Source organism: Physeter macrocephalus, chromosome 12, assembly GCF_002837175.3.
Source record: "Physeter macrocephalus isolate SW-GA chromosome 12, ASM283717v5, whole genome shotgun sequence".
NCBI classification, from domain to species: domain Eukaryota; kingdom Metazoa; phylum Chordata; class Mammalia; order Artiodactyla; family Physeteridae; genus Physeter; species Physeter macrocephalus.
In genome coordinates this window covers 77,367,273-77,386,996 of record NC_041225.1, presented here as the reverse complement: position 1 = coordinate 77,386,996, position 19,724 = coordinate 77,367,273, and the positions used below count along the sequence as shown (strand labels likewise).

The 19,724-nt window shown below is 46.5% G+C and overlaps 1 protein-coding gene across 2 annotated transcripts in view; it reads right to left on the bottom strand.

Moving 5' to 3' along the window:
* B3GNT2 (UDP-GlcNAc:betaGal beta-1,3-N-acetylglucosaminyltransferase 2) overlaps positions 1 to 15,979 on the bottom strand; it is a 30,176-nt gene extending 14,197 nt beyond the window's left edge. For both annotated transcript variants that reach the window (XM_024133603.2, XM_024133602.2), the window contains exon 1: positions 15,698 to 15,979. The gene's annotated coding sequence lies outside the window, so the exon portion shown is untranslated. The remainder of the gene's footprint in view (positions 1 to 15,697) is intronic.
* Between the last annotated feature and the right edge of the window lie 3,745 nt (positions 15,980 to 19,724).

Genomic DNA, 19,724 nt, shown 5'->3' with positions numbered 1-19,724 from the left:
CAGGCGGATTCTTAACCACTGCGCCACCAGGACAGCCCTCATTTAATCTTTACAAACTCAAAAATGTGAAGCAATTACTCTGAGGTCACAAAGCTAATCTGGGTAGAGCCAGCGCTTGGACCCTGGACCCTGACCCCAAGTCTAAACTCTTTCTACCACACAACCTCGTTGCTCAAAGATTTCAAGAATCCTCAAATAAAGTTGCACTTAAAAAAAAAATTACTTAGGAAGTAAAATCATTGCATCTGTGGATACCCAGAAGATGTAGGCAGTTTCAAAGAAAGCCAGGCGGTTGCGTTTTGTTTTTAAGCAGCATGAGAAAGTAATAATGTAGATAGAATCTCCAGAAGGGAACCAGTCGGTAGTCTTAAGGTGCCCAGAGGTCCTGGTCTGGTAAGGCGGGCCCCGCCCCTGCTTCGGGTGGAGTCCCTGCAGCTCTGTGGTAGGTGTTAATCCACACTGAGGAACGAGAGATCGGCAGCAGCTTCAACCAGCCCAATCTAACAAACCTGTTGGGCAAACCCTTTTGGCAAGAGCTTTTACACAGAAAAAGCCCTGCCTCTCCTCTCCCCCTCCCTTCCCGGGGGAACCACAGCCTGAGGCTGAAGGGATCCCAGGACGGTCCTCCCACCTGCTAGAGGTTAGATCCGAGTGGGCCTGCAGCCCAGCTCTCCAGGCTCTGAGAGCAAGGGACACTGGCCGTGTCAGAAAAGGTGATGGAAGAGCAAGTGTTGGCCACAAACCTCTCACCTTTTGACTTGTTTTCTCCGGAACATGCCACGCATTCCACACACAGACCATATCCCAAGTTCATTACCAAAAAGAAGCTACAAGAATTTCTTTTCCAGGGCCTTATAGCTCATCTACTCCAACCACCTCCCGTACGGAAGAAGAAACCAAGATGCAGAGAGGCACAGAGGCTTGCCCAGGGTCAGCGTAGGGAGGGGTCCCGCAGTGAGAATCATCATCAGTGACAAAGTCTCATTCTCATAGTCGTAGCTTCAATTCTGAGCCATCAACATAAAAAACAAGGCCAGCAAGGCGGACTGCAGCAGCACCACCGTGAACCCGTCCCGCGCCCAGACAGTGGTTTTATTACTTCCTTTTTGCTGTCTTTAACACTTCACACACATTTATCTGACTTACCACACCTCTTGGGTAACAAGTCTTACAAACCCCACAGGGCACGTGGCCATCAAGAGCAGGGGCTGGGCCATTTCATTTCAGTCTCTCTAGCATCTGCCACTCTGACAACATATTGACAGTCAATACATTTGAGGACAAGAAGGACATAAACGGGGAGGGGCAGTAAAGGAACGAGGATTAAATAAAGGAAAACTTCTATTCTTTGACCTTTTTCATCTTTTGCTCCACACAAATCACTGTTGAATAATCACACACAGGCCCTACATTTCCGGCCCCCGCAGAAACCCTCGCTGGCCCCGGGCTGTCTATGTGTCAGGCCAGGCCACTCCTCTTCACAACTGTCATAAGCCTTTTCCAATTCCTGTGCTTTCCCCTCCATGCCTCACCCTCACCCATCAGGACAGCAACACTGGGTGTCATCTCAATGCAGGACATCACCTAAAAAAATCCCAGGAAACAGTCTCATATGATTAAACAAATCTGTAAACAAACTAAGGCCCAAGGGATGGGAGGAGTGGAGGAAGAAGGCAATTAAAAATTAATAAAAATGCTCAAGCATAAATTACAGCACTGGACTAGAAACTAAGTTATCGTTATATAATATAAACTATATTACATAAACTAAGTTATCAAACTGACCTTGTATAAGTGCTTCTGGAAACAAGCAGGCTATCAGTCATGGCTTGGTAATCTTGGTGGACAGAGATGGGGAGGGGAGGAGGTAACTTGGGGCTTGCTATGTGGGCTACTTCTGTCTACAGTCACACATAGAGAAAAGCTGGTGAAACCAATTAAGAAAGAATATTTTCCCATAGGTACTGGAAAAGAGATTATTGTCATTTTACACAGTAAAATGCATGAAATACTCAATGAAAGACTAATTTAACGGGACTTCCCTGGTGGCGCAGTGGTTAAGAATCCACCTGCCAATGCAGGGGACATGGGTTCAAGCCCTGGTCTGGGAAGATCCCACGTACCGTGGAGAAACGAAGCCCGTGCACCACAACTACTGAGCCTGTGCTCTAGAGCCCACGAGCCACAACTACCAAGCCCGTGTGCTGCAACCACTGAAGCCCGCACGCCGCAACAAGAAAAGCCACTGGCAATGAGAAGCCCGCGCAGGGGACATGGGTTCAAGCCCTGGTCTGGGAAGATCCCACGTACCGTGGAGAAACGAAGCCCGTGCACCACAACTACTGAGCCTGTGCTCTAGAGCCCACGAGCCACAACTACCAAGCCCGTGTGCTGCAACCACTGAAGCCCGCACGCCGCAACAAGAAAAGCCACTGGCAATGAGAAGCCCGCGCATGGCAACAAAGAGTAGCCCTCACTCACCGCAACTAGAGAAAGCCTGTGCGCAGCAATGAAGACCCAATGCAGCCAAAAATAAATAAATAAATCTATTTAAAAAAAAGACTAATTTAACAAAATCAAAAGTTGACTCTCCTCAAAGTTTTAGGATTGACTTTCAAAATCACATCATTCCTCACCACTTAATTCCATAGGCTATAATAAATGACCATAAAGAGAAGTAAAATTTTTTAGATTTTAGAACAATCACTTTTGGGCTTCCCTGGTGGCGCAGTGGTTGCGCGTCCGCCTGCCGATGCAGGGGAACCGGGTTCGCGCTCCGGTCCGGGAAGATCCCACATGCCACGGAGCCTGCGCGTCCGGAGCCTGTGCTTCGCAACGGGAGAGGCCACAACAGAGGAAGGCCCGCATACCACAAAAAAAAAAAAAAAAAAAAAAAAGAAAGCAATCACTTTAATGTTAAGCACTTGGGCAGCCAAATTCAATCTGCTGTTTTCCCCGACAGAGATTCACCTATGTCACTTCCGATAGGTACTTTACAAACTCTTTCGATCACCAATGCCCTCCCCAATTCTATTGAATTTGGTAATCCTTGTCCCCATGAAATGTAGGGTTTGAGAGCACCTCCATCAACTCTTGCAAAATAAAAGTCTGTTTACATTTATTTCCAAAATAAAAATATATCTCCCAAAATAAACATTGATTGAACATGCTGCAAGTTGGGATTGCATTAATACCACTGACATTCATTGTGTTTTTCTTAAATAATTTAATAAATTGCCTTGGGAAGTCTCAATTTCGTGGCTATTTGAACGAAGGTTTCCAGTGACAAATTTCCTTAAAGAGCATTTGCCCTTGGGTACAACAAAGGGGACACAAGGGGACACCAAGGAGCATCAAGTGCCATGCCTCGGGCTCCAGGACTCCCTGCTTAGCCATTTGGAGTCTCTTAGAGAAGCAGCTTTGAGATAACTGCCTGACTCACTCTTTCAAAAACATGCATGAAAATCAGAGTTGTACAGAATTGGCATGTGCAGAGATATAAACAATGCTGTTTTAAAATAAAAGGAATCAGGGCTTCCTTGGTGGCGCAGTGGTTGAGAGTCCGCCTGCCGATGCAGGGGACACGGGCTCATGCCCCGGTCCAAGAAGATCCCACATGCCGCGGAGCGGCTGGGCCCGTGAGCCATGGCCGCTGAGCCTGCGCGTCCGGAGCCTCTGCTCCGCAATGGGAGAGGCCACAACAATGGAAGGCCCGCGTACCGGGGGTGGGGGGAAAAAAAAAAAAGGAATCAACAGGTGTGACATCTTGAGAGAGGAGGAAAAAAAGAAATGAAATGGGGTGGAGGTACCAGGGACACTCCTTACAACAAGAAAAATTAACAACTGCACACCAGCCTCTATCCGTTCACCAGCGGCTTTTGTAATAGGGAAGAAAAAATCTGACTCCATACTGAATCTGTTTCTTTTACTTAACATTTGCGTTCTATTGCTTTTGCTACAAGTTAAGAATGTTGCCTATAGCCTACAATATACAGGACAGTCCATTCTCAAGGCTCTGACCTTTAAAGGTATAACACTTTCCCATTCATATAAAAAGCTGCAGAACAAAGAATAACGTTTGTCTTGTTGGAGGTTTACAGGAGCAACATGACCTTTAGACACCTACATGGACAGCTGCAAGAACAAAGGATTCTGACACCAAGAAGTCTGCAACAACCAGCCACATCCCCCTCCCCTTCTAGCATAAAAGCAGCCTGAATCCTAACCCAGGTAAGATGGTTCTTTTGGACGCCAGTCCACCATCTTCTCAGTCTGCTGGCTTTCCGAATATAGCCCCTACTCCTTGCCCCAACAATTCATCTCTCGATTTACTGGCCTGTCATGCAGTGAGCTGTCCAAGCTTGGACTCGGTAACATTTGTCCATGTGCCAGGAATTGTGCCAAAGGCCCAAGGGAATACACAGTGGTTACTGAGGTATCCTCATTTTACAGATAAGTGAACTGCTTCCAGAAACCTGTCTGAGGTTCCCAAGATGGAGAGTGGAGGGAGGGGGCAGGAACTGGGAACCCAAATGGGCAGCTCCTGGCCTGCAAGTCCATCTCAGCTGCTGCCAAACTTGAAGACAGGCAGAGAGCTGCATGGATGGCACAGCTGGGATGGAGGAGCACTTGGCACCCTGTCCTCATTAAGTGCTCTCACAAGGACCCCATCCTAGATCCAAGTATGCCACCCTCAAAACCCCCTCCTGGGACCCAGCAGCCCTTAAGAACAACTGCTGTCCTCACTCACACCATCACTCATGCTGGTTCTCCCAGCCTAAGACATCCATTATCTTGCTTCTCAATCCTGCCCCCACGCTTAAAGGTACAGGTTCAAAGCCCACTGCCTTCTCCATAAGGACACCCTCGGTTCCCCTAGTGCACTGTATCTAATCCTCTCCTCCTAGCACGTGGGACTCCCCAAACTGAAGCCCCTCAAAAGGACTGCCAAGAGCTAGTTACCCAGACACCCCCCTACCCCCAGCAATGCTTCCCAGCCTGAATAGTTCCAGGTGAGCTGAGATCCACTCTCCTCACCCTGGAGGGAGTCAGGACCAAGAGGCTCCCCAACCCACAGGCTGTTAACTGTGAGGTGAAAGCACCCCAACTGCTGAGCACCAGGCTCTGCTCTTCACACACAGAGTATCCAATGAAAATACGTGCCCCTGGGAGACCACCTCTTCTCCAGAGTCAGAGGCCATCCTCCTCCCAGAAGACAACCTCTCTAGTGACAAGTGACCCTGGGGTGGCAACTTCAGGACAGGGTACCAAACAAGCAGAGTGGCTCCCCTCTCTCCCAGCCTCCATCTCCCAGATTCCTTTCCTGCCTCTTCTCCCTTTCTCAAATGTTGTTAAATTTCACCAAGTTACAGATGGGTGCTTCAGGACTGTTCTTAGATATTTTTTTAATATCAAAATTAATCACATGGATTTCAAATATACATCCTCAAAACAGTGACATTTTGGCTTTTTGTCCAAATGTTCTATTAAAGGGGAAGCTGTTCAACCAAGACTTACATCTACATATTTAAAGAAGGGATGAAATAGTAACATCGCTTTCTCTGGCCACCTGCCAAGAAAAATTTATGTTGTCAAAATAAAAGAGAACATGCTGTTTGCTCAATATATGAGCACACTGCTGAGCAGCTTAGAAATTGGGCCTCTTTTACCAAGCAGTTTAAATCACCTAATTTTATTTACTTTTAAAAATTGTTATCGGAGTATAGTTGATTTACTATGTCGTGTTACGTTTCAGGTGTACAGCAAAGAGAATCAGTTATACATATACATATATCTGCTCTTTTTTTAGATTCTTTTCCCATATAGGCCACTACAGAGTACTGAGTAGAGTTCCCTGTGCTATACGGTAGGTCCTTATTTGTGATCTATTTTATATATAGTAGTGTGCATATGTCAATCCCAATCTCCCAATTTATCCCTCCTCCCCCTTACCCCCTGGTAACCCTAAATTTGTTTTCTTAAATCACCTAATTTTAAGTGTCTCTGTGAATGTCACCTTCATATATCATAGATTATCACCTCCTTGGAAACATCGGGGACCACAGCAATCTCTGTCTCTCAGTGTCATTTGCACGCTGTGCCCACTCCTTCCTCCCTCGGGCGGTCCAATCACTCCCAGAACTTCTGCCACCTCTGCACTGATGACTCCCACACCCACACCTGGAGGTCCAGCATGAGCTTGCCCTCCCACTCTGGGTGGTGCTCACATAGCATCTTAGTCACATGTGGGGCAGGGACAAAAAAGAGAGGCCATCATGCTGAAACCAGAGATGGCTACCTGAGGCTTCATTATATCACTCTCTGTTATCTGCACTTGTTTAAAAATTTCCATTATAAAGAGGCTTTTTTTTCTAAAGAAGATCCATCAGAACCTTGAGGAAAAAAAATTCAAAAGAGAGAAACAGTCAGTTAAAAATAGGAGTATTCATGAGAGATATTTTAAGTTCATCTGAAGGAAATAATTCCTTTTGTGGTGAAGGGAGAAGAAAAATAAAAGGGTTGCATCTCATTTACTTAAAGAATAAAAGCTACATAAGTTCCTTATAAACAAGCATCAAATTTAGCCATAAAATAATAAATGTAAAATACATGTCATTAGTCCCAAAGGTTAAATATTTATAGAGGATGGTATTTGTAACAAACCCACTTTGACCCTTTCACTGTTAAGACAAATAGATTTGATTCTGAAAACATCACCAGGCTTTTCACTGAACAATCTAGACCCAGACTTGAAGTTGGTTTTTGTTTTTTTTTAAACAACTGTGTTACTCCCTGATCAGGACTCAAAAAAACAAGAAGCACTTCAAGAAGCACTTGGATGTTAAGTGCTTTTCAAAGAAAATAAACAACAACAGAATTCTAAAGCACAAATTATAAGCCTTAGCAAGTTAATGGTCCATGGACCGTAAATATGGTCCATATTCATGACTGCAGTGGATTCAAACAATCAACATATGAGCTTGGCTGTGCAGGTTTTTTCCTATTATGCAGGGGGTGGGGATGAGGAGGGAACAAGCTAAGTGGGTTGCCATGGTTACAAAGATATTTAATGTCAGCTCAGGGACCAAAATCTACTTCAAGTTCTCCACATGGACCAGTCTCCCTTTTCAGTAAGTCAATCCCCAGCCCCCACAAGATTACTGTCTCCTGGGACAGTCCCTGCTGCTGCTCCCCTGGGGTCCTGTATCAATGTCATCGTCCACCTCAAAGCTCTCCCTCTCCAGTAGCTCCAGGCACAGGCTGCTCTTTCCCTCTCCAACAACTTCCTGAAAAGGTTCCATGTCTTGTCACGCCCCTTTGTTGTGCCTTGACCTTCCCAATCCTCTTCACCCCTCTAGAATCTTCACAGTCCTCTGCCTCTCCTGACTTCCCAGAGCACCTAATACTGCTGGCCACCATCCCTACCCCCACCCCAAGTTCAAGACCATCCATCCCCTAACCCCAATTCCCCAATACTGGTTCTCTTGCATCTTGGCAGCCTTTGCTCCTGGCCTCATCCCCCAAAATGGGCACTCTCCACAGTTCTGGGTTCAAGTCTATGGTGGGTCTTCCTTCACCCTACACTCCTGTCCTCTGGACCCTCCTTTCAACACCACTACAGCCTCTGAGTCCCGAGGTTAAGAAATGTCCCAACGTACCCCTATCTGTAGCTCACTTACTTCACACCTCCCTTAATTGGTTTCCAAATCTTAACCCATCCACTATCTTTTTCTCTCTCACTCCCTTTCAAATAAATCACACACACACGCACACATACACTTTATTTTTTTTATGTACCACATCCTTTTTATTTTTTTTAAACATCTTTATTGGAGTATAATTGCTTTACAGTGGTGTGTTAGTTTCTGCTGTATAACAAAGTGAATCAGCTATACATATACATATATCCCCAATCTCCTCCCTCTTGCATCTCCCTGCCTCCCACCCTCTCTATCCCACCCCTCTAGGTGGTCACAAAGCACCGAGCTGATCTCCCTGTGCTCTGCGGCTGCTTCCCACTAGCTATCTATTTTACATTTGGTAGTGTATATATGTCCGTGCCACTCTCTCACTTTGTCCCAGCTTACCCTTCCCACTCCCCGTGTCCTCAAGTCCATTCTCTACATCTGCATCTTTATTCCTGTCCTGCCCCTAGGTTCTTCATGACCACTTTTTTTTTTTTAAGATTCCATTTTAATCCTGTACCGTCCTTGACCTGGTTTGGGCCCTCAGTTTTCCCCCAGCAAGACTGATGAAGTGACCTAATTCAACAAATATCAAGCACCTACTTAAACCAAGCAATGTTTCAAACAGACCACAAATAATGAAGTTATATGGTCAATTATCATAAGGTTGCTAAGGGCTTAGATGAAATATAAAGCAGAGTACAGGGGATAAGGATGGGGACAGTCAGAGAAAGCCTCTCTTCTCAGAGGGAAGGTGGAGGGAAGGGGGCGAGACAATTCCAGGAAGAGGGAACAGCCAGTGTAAAGGCCAGAGACTGGAGAGCTCAAAGGCCAGTGTGGCTGCAGAGACTTGAGCTGGGGGCGAGGTAGGAGAGGCAGTGAACTGAGCCAAGGGCCTGACAGGTGACAGTGAATTTTGGCTTTACCATGAGGGAGACTAGGGGCCAGTGGAGGATTCTGAGTAGAGAAGTATGTAAAGCAATTTCAGTTTTTAAATATCCCCCCAGCTTCCTTCTGAGAATAGACTGCTGTGGGGCAAATAGGAAGCAGAGAGCCCCGTTAAGAGGCCGTAAAATGACCTGGAGCCATGATCACACCCACCTCACGTCCACCTTCTCTGGCTCAAGTCACCCTCCTAAACATAAGGCTGACCATGATTATGTCACCACATCCTCTCCACAAGAACTTTCCATGGCTCCCCATCACCTCCGTAACTATCAAGTGTCACTTCTTCACATGGTCATCAAGGCTGCACCGTGTCCTATTACCCCTCCCTAAGCACCATGCCCTCCAAACGCACAGGATCACCTGCTGTTCCCCTGACACATCGCTACAAGCCTGCAATCCCCAACTGCCTCTGCCCTCCTTTCTCTGCCCCTAAAAGTTATTTATTCATCCATCAGGGCTAAGCCCAAACACAACTTCCTCAGGAGCCTTTCCTGGCTGCCCCCAACACTGCACTCTTCTTGCACCTCTACCAGACCGCTCTTTCATCAGTTCCTGGTTCGAGTTCCCACCAGATTGCTAACTCCTTGACAGCAAGAACTGTGCCTGACTCATCTAGGAATACACAAGGGGCCAAGCACAGTGCAAGGCTTCCACTAAGCGCTCAATCAACGCATGCTGGCTAAATGAACAAATTGGCCCTTTTGTTATATATCTTCTTGAGGTCTTGGGGGGTGGAGGGGTGGGCGGAGTTGTCCAAGGACAGGTTTTCCCCCTTGGCTACTGTAATCTGGAGGACAGGGGTCCCTCTGATGGAGCCCCTGGGTACTCCATGGTACAGTTACAAGTACGGATGTGGGGATGGATCTGAACCAGACCTTCAAAGTCTTCTGTCCTCTGAGCCAGGTATCTCTAGGAAGGCCCATACAATTTGCTTTACATTTGCCCAAAGCGTTGGCAACATGTTTTTCCTAGTCTCATTCTAGAAGTATACAGATGTAGACAAAAGCACCTAGAAGGATCTCAAACCAGTTAACAGTAATTACAGTATTAAGAGATGGAATTAACTTTATTTTCTTTTACTTTCTCTTGACATTTTTCCCTAAATAAACATAAGAAAAAAGTCTCTTAGAAAGAATACCATAGTACCATCAAGTTACATTTAAAAAATGGTTCCAAAAATAAAAAGTATTAAAAAAAAGAAAACAAAAACCACATACACTGGAGACATGAGACCACTGAATATACAATACCACTTATAGAGGAAGTCTGTAAAAACTGAAAACATTTTAAATGGATTGTATGAAGCATGCAATTAACAACTGACCCTGTGTTTTCACTTCTGAAATAATTATTTTACAAAACATAAAGTAGTAAAACATTGTACTGGGCATCCCGGGCACCTACTGATGCCTCTTATCTAAATTAAACTCTTCCATGGGTTTCATAAACATGTGTAAACTAGCTATCATCACTGCACCTTAGCTCACATCACACAGGTGACCAATCAGCTCTAAATGGAACATTTCAATGACTGTCATTTTATGACTTACAGAGGAAATGTCAATTAAAAATAATAGGGGATCAACTATCAACAAATAATATGTCTTATTTAAGCTGATGCTACATCAACAAAGTGCTGACTCAACAAAGATTTGGCTTCTAACTTTCAATAAAAGACCTACACAACGTTTATAGTGAAATAGCATATTAAAACACAGAAGATACAGTTGCTTTAGTTACCATCTTTTTAAAGAAATAAAAGGGGGACAAAGGCACAGTGTGTATGTCAGGCACAGTGCTAGGTATTTTAGGTGCATAATCAAATTAATTTTCTTAGCAAATCTGAGCTAGATTATCTCCCCTATTTCACTAATGAGGAAACTGGGGCTTAGAGTAATTTATCACACAGTAGCCACCGTCACACAGTAAGTGGCAAAAATGGAACTCAAATCCAGGTCTGTTTCACAAAAGATTACACACTCTATGATTCTGGAAATGCCACTTACATGAAGTTCAAGAACAGGCAAAACCAATCTATGACGATATGCAGCACATCTAAAATGATATAACAAGTCAGAATAATGGTTCCCTTTAGGGGATGGAGACTGACTAGAAAGGGGCACAGGGGCCTTCTGGGGTACTGAAAGCGTTTTTTTCTTGATCTGGTGGTGGACACACATTCATGAGCTGCACGCTTAATATGGGTGCACTTTACACACTTTACTGTATGCTATGCCTCAAGTTAAAAAAAAAAATCCTCATTTGATTGACTCCAAGTTCATGTTCTTTAACCACTAAACCATCATACCACTATTTGACAGAACCTGACCACACTCTGGAATTGATTCTCTTGGATAATCAGTTTTTTAAAACATTCTGGTTAAGTGAAGTACATCCTAATCACATCAGAGTGAAGGCATCTGAACAATAAGCTTATTTTTAAATGCCACAGAATGAAAAGTAGAAAGTATCCATTTCCCTGCTACTGGGAATTTCCTGTCTGTAGCCACATCAGAATAAAAATAATTTTAAGCCTTGCTCTAAAGGAATGTTCATAGATGCACAGAAATTAATTTGTAACAAAATTCTTAAGAGTTATCTATGGAAGTACCTAAATAAAACTACACAAAATATTTCAAGACATATATTATAACTTTATCAACAATGCTGACCCTCAAAGGAAGTTTCAATTTTGTTACAAAAACTAAGACAAGGCAAGAAGACAAAGCTGGTGGGCAAAGTGCATAAATCTCACAGTAGAGGCAACACAGTGAGTGTAAAAATCTCAAAGCAGAGTTGTAACAAACAGAAAACTCAAATAACTTTTCCCAGCAGTAAGGTGATTGTGCCACATACGCCCTAATAACAAATTCTCCATCGAGTAGCAAGTTCTTCCCACCAAAGCTTTGTTCAGACTAGCAAAGCCTCATCAGCTGGTGATGATGAAATCATTACATCAATTCGCTCAAAGCCTCACCCACACATACATATACCTCTTAGTCAAGCGGTAATTTGCCTCTCCTGAGAGAGGAATTTATTCATCCACAATTTGGAGACATATTTGGCAAGCACCTAGTTACAGTTTTACCACCTTTGGGGAAGTGGGGAGGGACAGGTGGATCCACACCTGTTGGATATATCGTCTTTCCTGGGTGCTTTTGAGTATGCAAGCCAAGAAACCCAACCTTCAAATTCAGAGCCCAGTTTAATTCATGTTTTAACATTCTGTACACACCAAAAGTGCCAGGCAATTGACTGAAATGATTTTAGTTTCTCCTGAGCATTTGCATATAAGACCAAAAGGCCTTTACGAGAATTTTTCAGTATTGATAACTTATGCACCACTATGGGCCATGCGCAAGATTACATAACCAAATATTATCCCAGATGCACGAATTTCAATGTTTATAAAAGTAACCATTTATATTTATTAATTTTTAAAGTCCTTAACAAACTGCTCAATAAAACTGTCAAAAAAAAAAAACCTAAGTAGAGTCAAATATTGTAGCTATTAATCAAGCTGGAATGAATGAAAAGCACTGACCCAGTATGTTAAGAACAGAGTGTGCTTTAAGTACATTCACAGCCCTGGTTCAGCATTCCTAAATTATGGTTGGAGGGGAAAACAAAACAAGAACAAAAACAAAAACAAACCCAGCATTGTCAGAAAACATTAAAACTTAAAAGTTTTGAAGGGGAGCAGAATATGCCACCCCAAGATACGTCACTTTGACACAATGATTATTTTGAATTAAAGTTACTTGAGAAAACAGCCAGTGTAAGGACATTCTGATCCCCCTTTGTCCCCCTGAAAACAGGAGAAAAATCTTCCGTAGGAAGGTACCCTCCCCTGCACCAGGAGGGTAGAAGGCATTCTTATCACCAGAGATAGGGAATTCAGGGCTGAGAAGCCTGCACAAACCTTGTTACTTCTTCACTCATCAGTCACCCTAAACCCAAACCCCTTTGTTTTGTCAATTCTTCCCAAATGTATTTGTTTCCTTGTCTCTTTAAAACGTATGAAAGCTGCCTGCTTTGGCCACTTTTTTGAGTCACATATTTTTATCCTTGTACATATGAAATTTGTTTTTCTCCGATTAATCTGTCTTATGTCAATTTAATTATTAGATCAGCCAAAGAACTTGGAGGGGAAAAAGAGACAAGTTTTCCTCTCCTACAGTTTCAAAGTTTGAGAAACAAAGGATTCACTTATCCCTGCATCAGCTGAAAAAGCCCCACACATTTGTATCCAGAACATCTTAGCTTTATACCAACAATGCACCAGGTAAAGCAAAATGATTAACTTTTTTGGGTTCTCATTCATTTCCTAATGTAACTCTTTTTTTTTTTTTAAGCCATACATCTGGGCAAACTGTACAGTGAAAAATCCACCATGAATTATCAGTTCCACTTTCCTACTTTTAGCAAACCTTTAGTGTCTTAGAATTAGAGAAATCTAAATTGTGGGGGTTTTTTAAAAACAAGGAAATTTTCCAAATTACAAGCCACCTATATATACTCAACTCTCCATCCAGGAAACCCAGGAAAAAAAAAAAAACAATTCATAATTTTTACAAGCATGTTTATGTTTATTTTCCTCAAAAGATTACCTCATTCCCTGGATTTTAAAAACTATCTGCCATCTGCCAAATTTGGCTGATTTCAGTCTCCAACAAATCTAAATGGATACTGTTTTTGGTAAGGGGAAGTTGGTGCCTGGAGGAACTTCTATATTGATTACACAATGACCATCACTTATTAAGCACTTCTTAACCGCCCCCCCGCCATGATGCAGAGCTAGGAGTTTGGCCAACATTATCCTATTTGTCCTCAAAAACAATCCTGTAGAGCAGACACTACCATCCCAAAACCAGACATGGAAAATGAGGCAGGGATGATAAACAACTTGTCCAAGGTCACAGAACAGTATGTGGAGGAATTAAGACCAGTGAACAGTGAAGGTGGGAACTCAGAACTCTTATGGAGAATTAGGCCTGCATCATACACATGCCATCTGCACAAAAACTAAATGAAGAGCAGTGAGCCCCTACTGCAGGAAGATTCCCAAGGGAAAAAGCAATATCCCAAACTGAAAAAGTACTTCCGAAAGGCAGATCTAAAGATAAAGACATTTGTAAAGGCTTGGCAGTAGGAAAAGGTTTACTCAAGTAGAGTGCTATAGGGCTCCCGAACTTCCCAGGTCTTAAAATCCAATCTGGTTTAAGAGCACAGTGACTCTGTGTAACATTCTCCCAAATTCCACCAGTCTTAATGACCTCTATTCAAAAGAAACAGAAAGGACTTCCCTGGTGGCACAGTGGTTGGGAGTCCGCCTGCCAGTGCGGGGAACTTGGGTTCGAGCCCTGGTCCGGAAGGATCCCACATGCCGCGGAGCAACTAAGCCCGTGCGCCACAACTACAGAGCCTGCGCTCTAGAGCCTGCGAGCCTAGAGCTCGTGCTCCGAAACAAGAGAAGTCACCTCAATGTGAAGCCGGCGCACCCCACCCCAACAAAGACCCAACGCAGCCAAAAATATAAATAAATAAATAATTTTTAAAAATAAATAAAAAGAAACAGAAGAGGGAACTAGGGCAGTGAGAAAAAGTGACCGCCCAGCCCTATACTCCCTCTGGGGCAGCTGTCAGATAACACACGGGGGAGACCACGCAATGGCCTGGGTTGAGAGCCCTAGGACTGGGCTGGGTCCCCGCCTTCCTAGTCCCATTCTTGGCCCTGTCGGCCACCTCTTTAACCAACCCATTACCTCCCCGGAGCAAAATTACACTGGAAGGATCTGTTATAACAAGAAGAAGCTCATATTCACCAACTGGCTTTGCAATCTGAAATCTACAGCAAGGCTCCAACAGGGGAGCGGCAAGAGATTATGGTATAATTGTTCCAAACTACCGTTCTACGAAGTTGGGGAAGTCCAGGAGGCCATGAGGGGCAGAGGAGAAAAGACAAAGATACCACCCCTACGTTTTAAGAAGGAGAGGGAGCCTCCTCGACAACCCAGGTTTAAAACGTATATATTATTTTCGGAGATGAGCTTTCACGCTGTGACACTTGTGGGGAATATCTCGGGTGCTCCTCCCCACTTGATGGGGAGCCAGTTGGTTCTGGGGCTCCCCAGCCCTGAGTGGAAAGCACTGTGGCCTAGAAATTAAGGTGACTCAGTTTTATTGCCTCCAGAAGGGTCCGCCTGCCGTCCCGGGGCAGCCGTCAGGACCCGCGCCCGCAGCCCTCGAGGAGTCCGCCCCGAGCAGCCCCACGTCCACCCTCCACTCCAGGTGTTTCGCAGAGGCCGGCTAGACACGCTCCCGCAGCACCCACCCTTCCCCCTCCCCAGGTTTCGGTCAAGTAGCCGGGTTAATCATTCAACGCGGGCGGTGTGGAATATTTTGTAGAGGTCAAAGCAAAAGGTTCTTCCTAAGTTTCACAGAAACCAGCCTTTAGGGCCCCTGAGGTGGCAGTCGCAGGCGGATGGGGCTGGGGAGCGACTGCTGGCGGCCCTGTAGCTCACAGAACACCTGATCTCCCCATGCGGCACGGGAGTCAGCGCAGTGCGAGGGTGGGGTGCGGGGGTGTAGCGCGAAATCCAGCAGGGCCCCCTCCCCAAAACGCCTATGCAACCCAGATGAGGACGCCAGGCCTCAGACGCCCCTTCCCAACGCCTGCATCACCCCGGCGCGCGCTCCCCCGGAAGTTGGGGTGCAGCGGGGAGGCGGAGATGTTCCCGGGTCCCGCGGGGGGGTGTGTGTGGAGTGGGGCAGGAAGCTCAAAAGACAGGCTGCCGCGGGTAGCGTTATCCTCTTCCTCTAGGGTAAGGAAGGTGGCGGGGGGCCGAGGGGGAGGACCGGGACGCCTAAACGCCGCAGGAGCCACCTACAGACTGTTTCCTGCTCTGGGGCGCCAGTACGAAGCCGGAACCGGCGAGGAACGGGGTGTGGAGGGAAAGAGGATGGGCCAGTGGAGGGGGAGCCGGGGACCAGAGAGCTAGGAGGGCGCAGAGCCAGCCTGGGGAGGTGGGAGGCGACGGGAGTGCACACCCGCCCGGCCCTACCTTGTCCGGGAGCAGCTCCTGCTCAGCGGGGCGGGGACGGGAGATCGCGGCTGCATCCACGTCCCGGCCGCTCCGCGCGGCTCAGCCCGGCGACCGCCGCCGCTCTCGCTCCATGCGTTGCGCCCGCGATGGGCGGCCGGGTGGTGTCCGCGGCGGGACGGCTCCGCCTCTGCTTGGCCCCGGCTCGGCTCAGCTCCGGCACTTGTTGCCGCCGTGGCCGCTGCGCCTCACTCCCGGCTCCGGCTCTGGCTCCCGGCGCCGCCGTCGCCGCCTCAGGGCTCCCCGGCCCAGTCCCGGTCCCGCCCCCGCCCCACGGGCCAATCAGGCCCGGCACCGCCCCTCACGTCACCGCCCCGCCCGGCCCACCGCCCCGCGCCCCAAGTTTGGGGAAGGCACAGCTCTAGTTTGTCGGGCGGTGGACGCGCGGGACCCGCGCAGGCTGGTGCTCCTCCTGGCCTCCGGGGACCCCCCCACCCGGGCCCTCACCTGGAAAGCAAAGGCTTAAACTGGGGGAAGGGGACCCCAAGAACTAGACCGTCGGGGAAAAAGGGCGGCTCGAAGTTCAAAAGAAATATTTTCCAACTCCAGTCTAACCTGAATCCCTCTTGCAGTACATCTGATGTTGGGAAACTAAGCAAGCACATGGCCTGGTGAGGACTCCAGTGGCGTCTTCTGGCCGGAGTCAGTTTGTGACGGGTCCTAGACCGAACCCCGGCCGCCAAGTGCTTGGGCAGATGTGCCCCCCCAAAACCCAGGGTTCCACCATGGAAGATGGGGGTAGCTAGGGGGAACCAGAGCCAAAATTGGACTTGACCATTGCTCTCTGCCCATCCAGTAGCTGCCTCCACCTCTTAGGAGCCCAAATGACACCTACTTGACACTGCCACGCCATCTTCGGTTTTATGAAGCCGCCCAGGACACGGGGAGAGAGGCGTTTTAGTTCTCTTATGTGGTGTCCTGTAGAGGGTTTCCTCGAGGTTCCAGGCGAGTCTCGGGAAGCCAGAAACGCAAGGTGCCTGGGCCTCGAACACGCGCCGCGGCCCAAGGGACAGGGCGGATACCTAGGTGCAGCCTTAATGGCTGAACTGTGATATACATTCCCCCCGCAGGACGGGGACTTGGCGCTAACCACACCCACCCGCTGGAATTCCGGGGACCACGACGCACCCTCCTATCCTAGCGCCCCCACCGGCTCGCCAGAGCACTGCATTCTTAGGTGAGTCCAAGTTGCTGTTGACACAACTTTGAGGGCCTCAGGTAAGCCCGGCGCGACCGGATGGAGAGGTTGCCCTGCCTTGAAAGTCCCAGTGCAGTGCAGTCAGCTCGTTTCCCTTGCGCTCCGCCGGGAGGTAAGCCTGGCCAGAGGCGCACTTGAAACCTCCCCAGTCTCTTGGTATTTATCTCTCCACGAAGAAAGCAATCCCCTTTAGATAATCAGACTAAGGAATTAAGAACACCACACCCTCAATTATTTGCATTTTTCAGAAGGCTTTCTGAGGCGGAATTAGTTGAAAGAGAAGGAATTGCTAAAGTAGTAATTTCAGGCACCTTTGAGATCAGCCTACTCAACTATGGGCCCTTACTCTTAATCCAAACTCAGAGCGAAAAAGAAGAGCAGGTGGATGCACTGCTGGATGAACTGAGCCACGTGGGTGCGCTCCTCTAGAAACAGGAATTCTGAGTCAGGTCTGGGAAAGTTTTGATTTGCAGCCTTCAGTCCTTTTTGCTTTTATGTTGATCACATGATTCTCCTAGGACTGGGATGTAAAGTCCAAACAGTCAGATTTTTGTGTACTCATAGAAAAACATCTGGAATGATACAGACAGGCAGTTAACCACCATTACCCCAGATGTGGGATTGGGGTTTCAGGAGGGGAGATGAGTTTTATACCCTTATTGACTTCGCATTTTGTTTTTTTCCAGTTAGATTAACTCTCATAATTTAGAAAACTAATGAAACATTTTTAAAGAAATACATTAGAAATTCTTTTAAGAACTCTTCAGAGTATATAAATTAATAAACAAATGAAGCCTGAGTCTTTCATTCTGTGTCAAAATAATTAATCCTGAGTCCGTGTTCCTTGGTTTAAATAAAAATATCTCTGGCAGCTCTTCTGATCTTTAAACGCTGTGATGGGACAAGACTGACATCTGAAGATTTTTATCTTCCATCAGATCAGTATATTGTTTCTACACATATGCCTTCCCTTTAAATGCACTCCCACTAGCCACAGACATACTTTCAGGGACTGCCAGCCAAGGGGTTTTAGTAAAGAAACTGCTACAATGTCAGCTGGCAACCAACAAGGAAATTAAGTTGTATCCTCTGCAGCTGCCAAAAGCTGCCCAGGCCCTGAAATTAAAAAATAAGGGCATTCTCTTCATAGTGCCATTAATTAATGCAGCTGGGAGTGTAACTGTTACACTGTGTCTTTGGGGGAATTACTCAATGCTGAATTCCACTATTCCGCTAAATTACTCCATGCTAAATGCACATTTGGCTGCAGTCTCTGCTCTTGGTCCATCATGAGTAGGTAAAGATGTATTGTTCATTTATTTAACAAATATGTGTTGACCATCTACTAGGTGCATGGCACAGGGCTAGGCACTGAAGTGGTGAACGTAGCAGACACACTCTTCCCTCTTGGAGCTCACAGTCTAGCTGGGGAGAAAGGAGCTTAGCAATTAAATGCACTATCAATTGTATAATTACAGTTGTGATATTGGCCAAAGGGAGTGCCAGGTAGATGGACCATTTGTCTGGGGAGTCCAAGGGGAGGTGACATTGAGCTCTGAAGGATGAGCAGGATTTACTCAGGCAAAGAGGAGAGGCGAGTGGAAAAGAGTTCCTGGCAGGTTCACACTACGAAGGGGGGTGTGGTTGAGGAGGAGGTTGGAGAGGTAGGCACAGACTAGACCATCCAGGGTGTATTGTACCATTTTCAGTAAGATCACCCTGATTGCAATGTGAAGAATGAATAGGAAAGAGGGAGGAGGGGGTGGAGGGACAGTTAGGAAGCTGCTGCTGTAATATAAGGGAAAGGGCTGTTTGTCTAAGCAGTTGAGCAAATGGAGAGAAGTAGATACCAACAAGACCTGGTGATCGCTTAGCTAGGGAGGAATCAAGGAGAAGTCCCAGGTCTCTGCTTCTTCAACCAGATGGATGGTGGTGTCGTTTTCTGAGTTGGGGGACCCTCAGGGAAAGAGGATTGAGAAAACCTTGCCAAGGTTCACATTTGGTCAAGGTAGGTTTGAGGTGCCTGTAAGATGTCCAAGTGGAGATGTTGAGTAGGATGTTTGGCTGTAGGGTCTGGTTCTCTGTGGAGAGGCTGGGGATGAAGTAGCTGGTGTAGAGGCAGCAGTAAAGTCCCGAGAGTGAGATGGTGTCCTAGGAGAGTATAGAGTTCTATCAGAAGAGGGCCTGGGACTGAGCCTAATGAACCCTAATCTAAAGGCTGGCCAGAGGCAAACTATCTGGCAGAGGTGGAGGAGCAGCCAGAGAGGCAGGAAAAAAACAAAAACTAGGAGTTTGGGAAGTGGGGTCATGGAGCCAGGGAAAGGATATGTTGTAAAGAGGCAGTAGCCAACAACACTCAAAATGGCTGAAAGACCCAAGGGAAATGAGGCCTGAATACATTCACCAGACTGGGTGAACTTGGTGTCATTGGGACTTTTACAGAGCAGTGACTGGTGGAGTGAAGGGATGAGAGATAAACTGGAGTGGATTGAAAAGTGCGTGAGAAGTGGAGAAATGAAGAAAGGTACTGACTACAGGCAAATCTGGAAAGGGTTGACTGTGAAGGGTCAGAGATAGAAATAGCTGGAAAAGAATGTTATGTCAGCAGTGGGTTTATCTTAGTTTATATTTATTTAGTTTAGGGTAGAATAAATTGAATGTGTTTAAATGCCGATGGGGAAGACCTTATAGAGAAGAGGAAGAGAAAGGTACAGCAGGGGAAGGATAATGGACAATAAAGGTGGTTCCTGTGACCATGGGAGAGAATGGAACCAGAATCTGGGTGGGAAA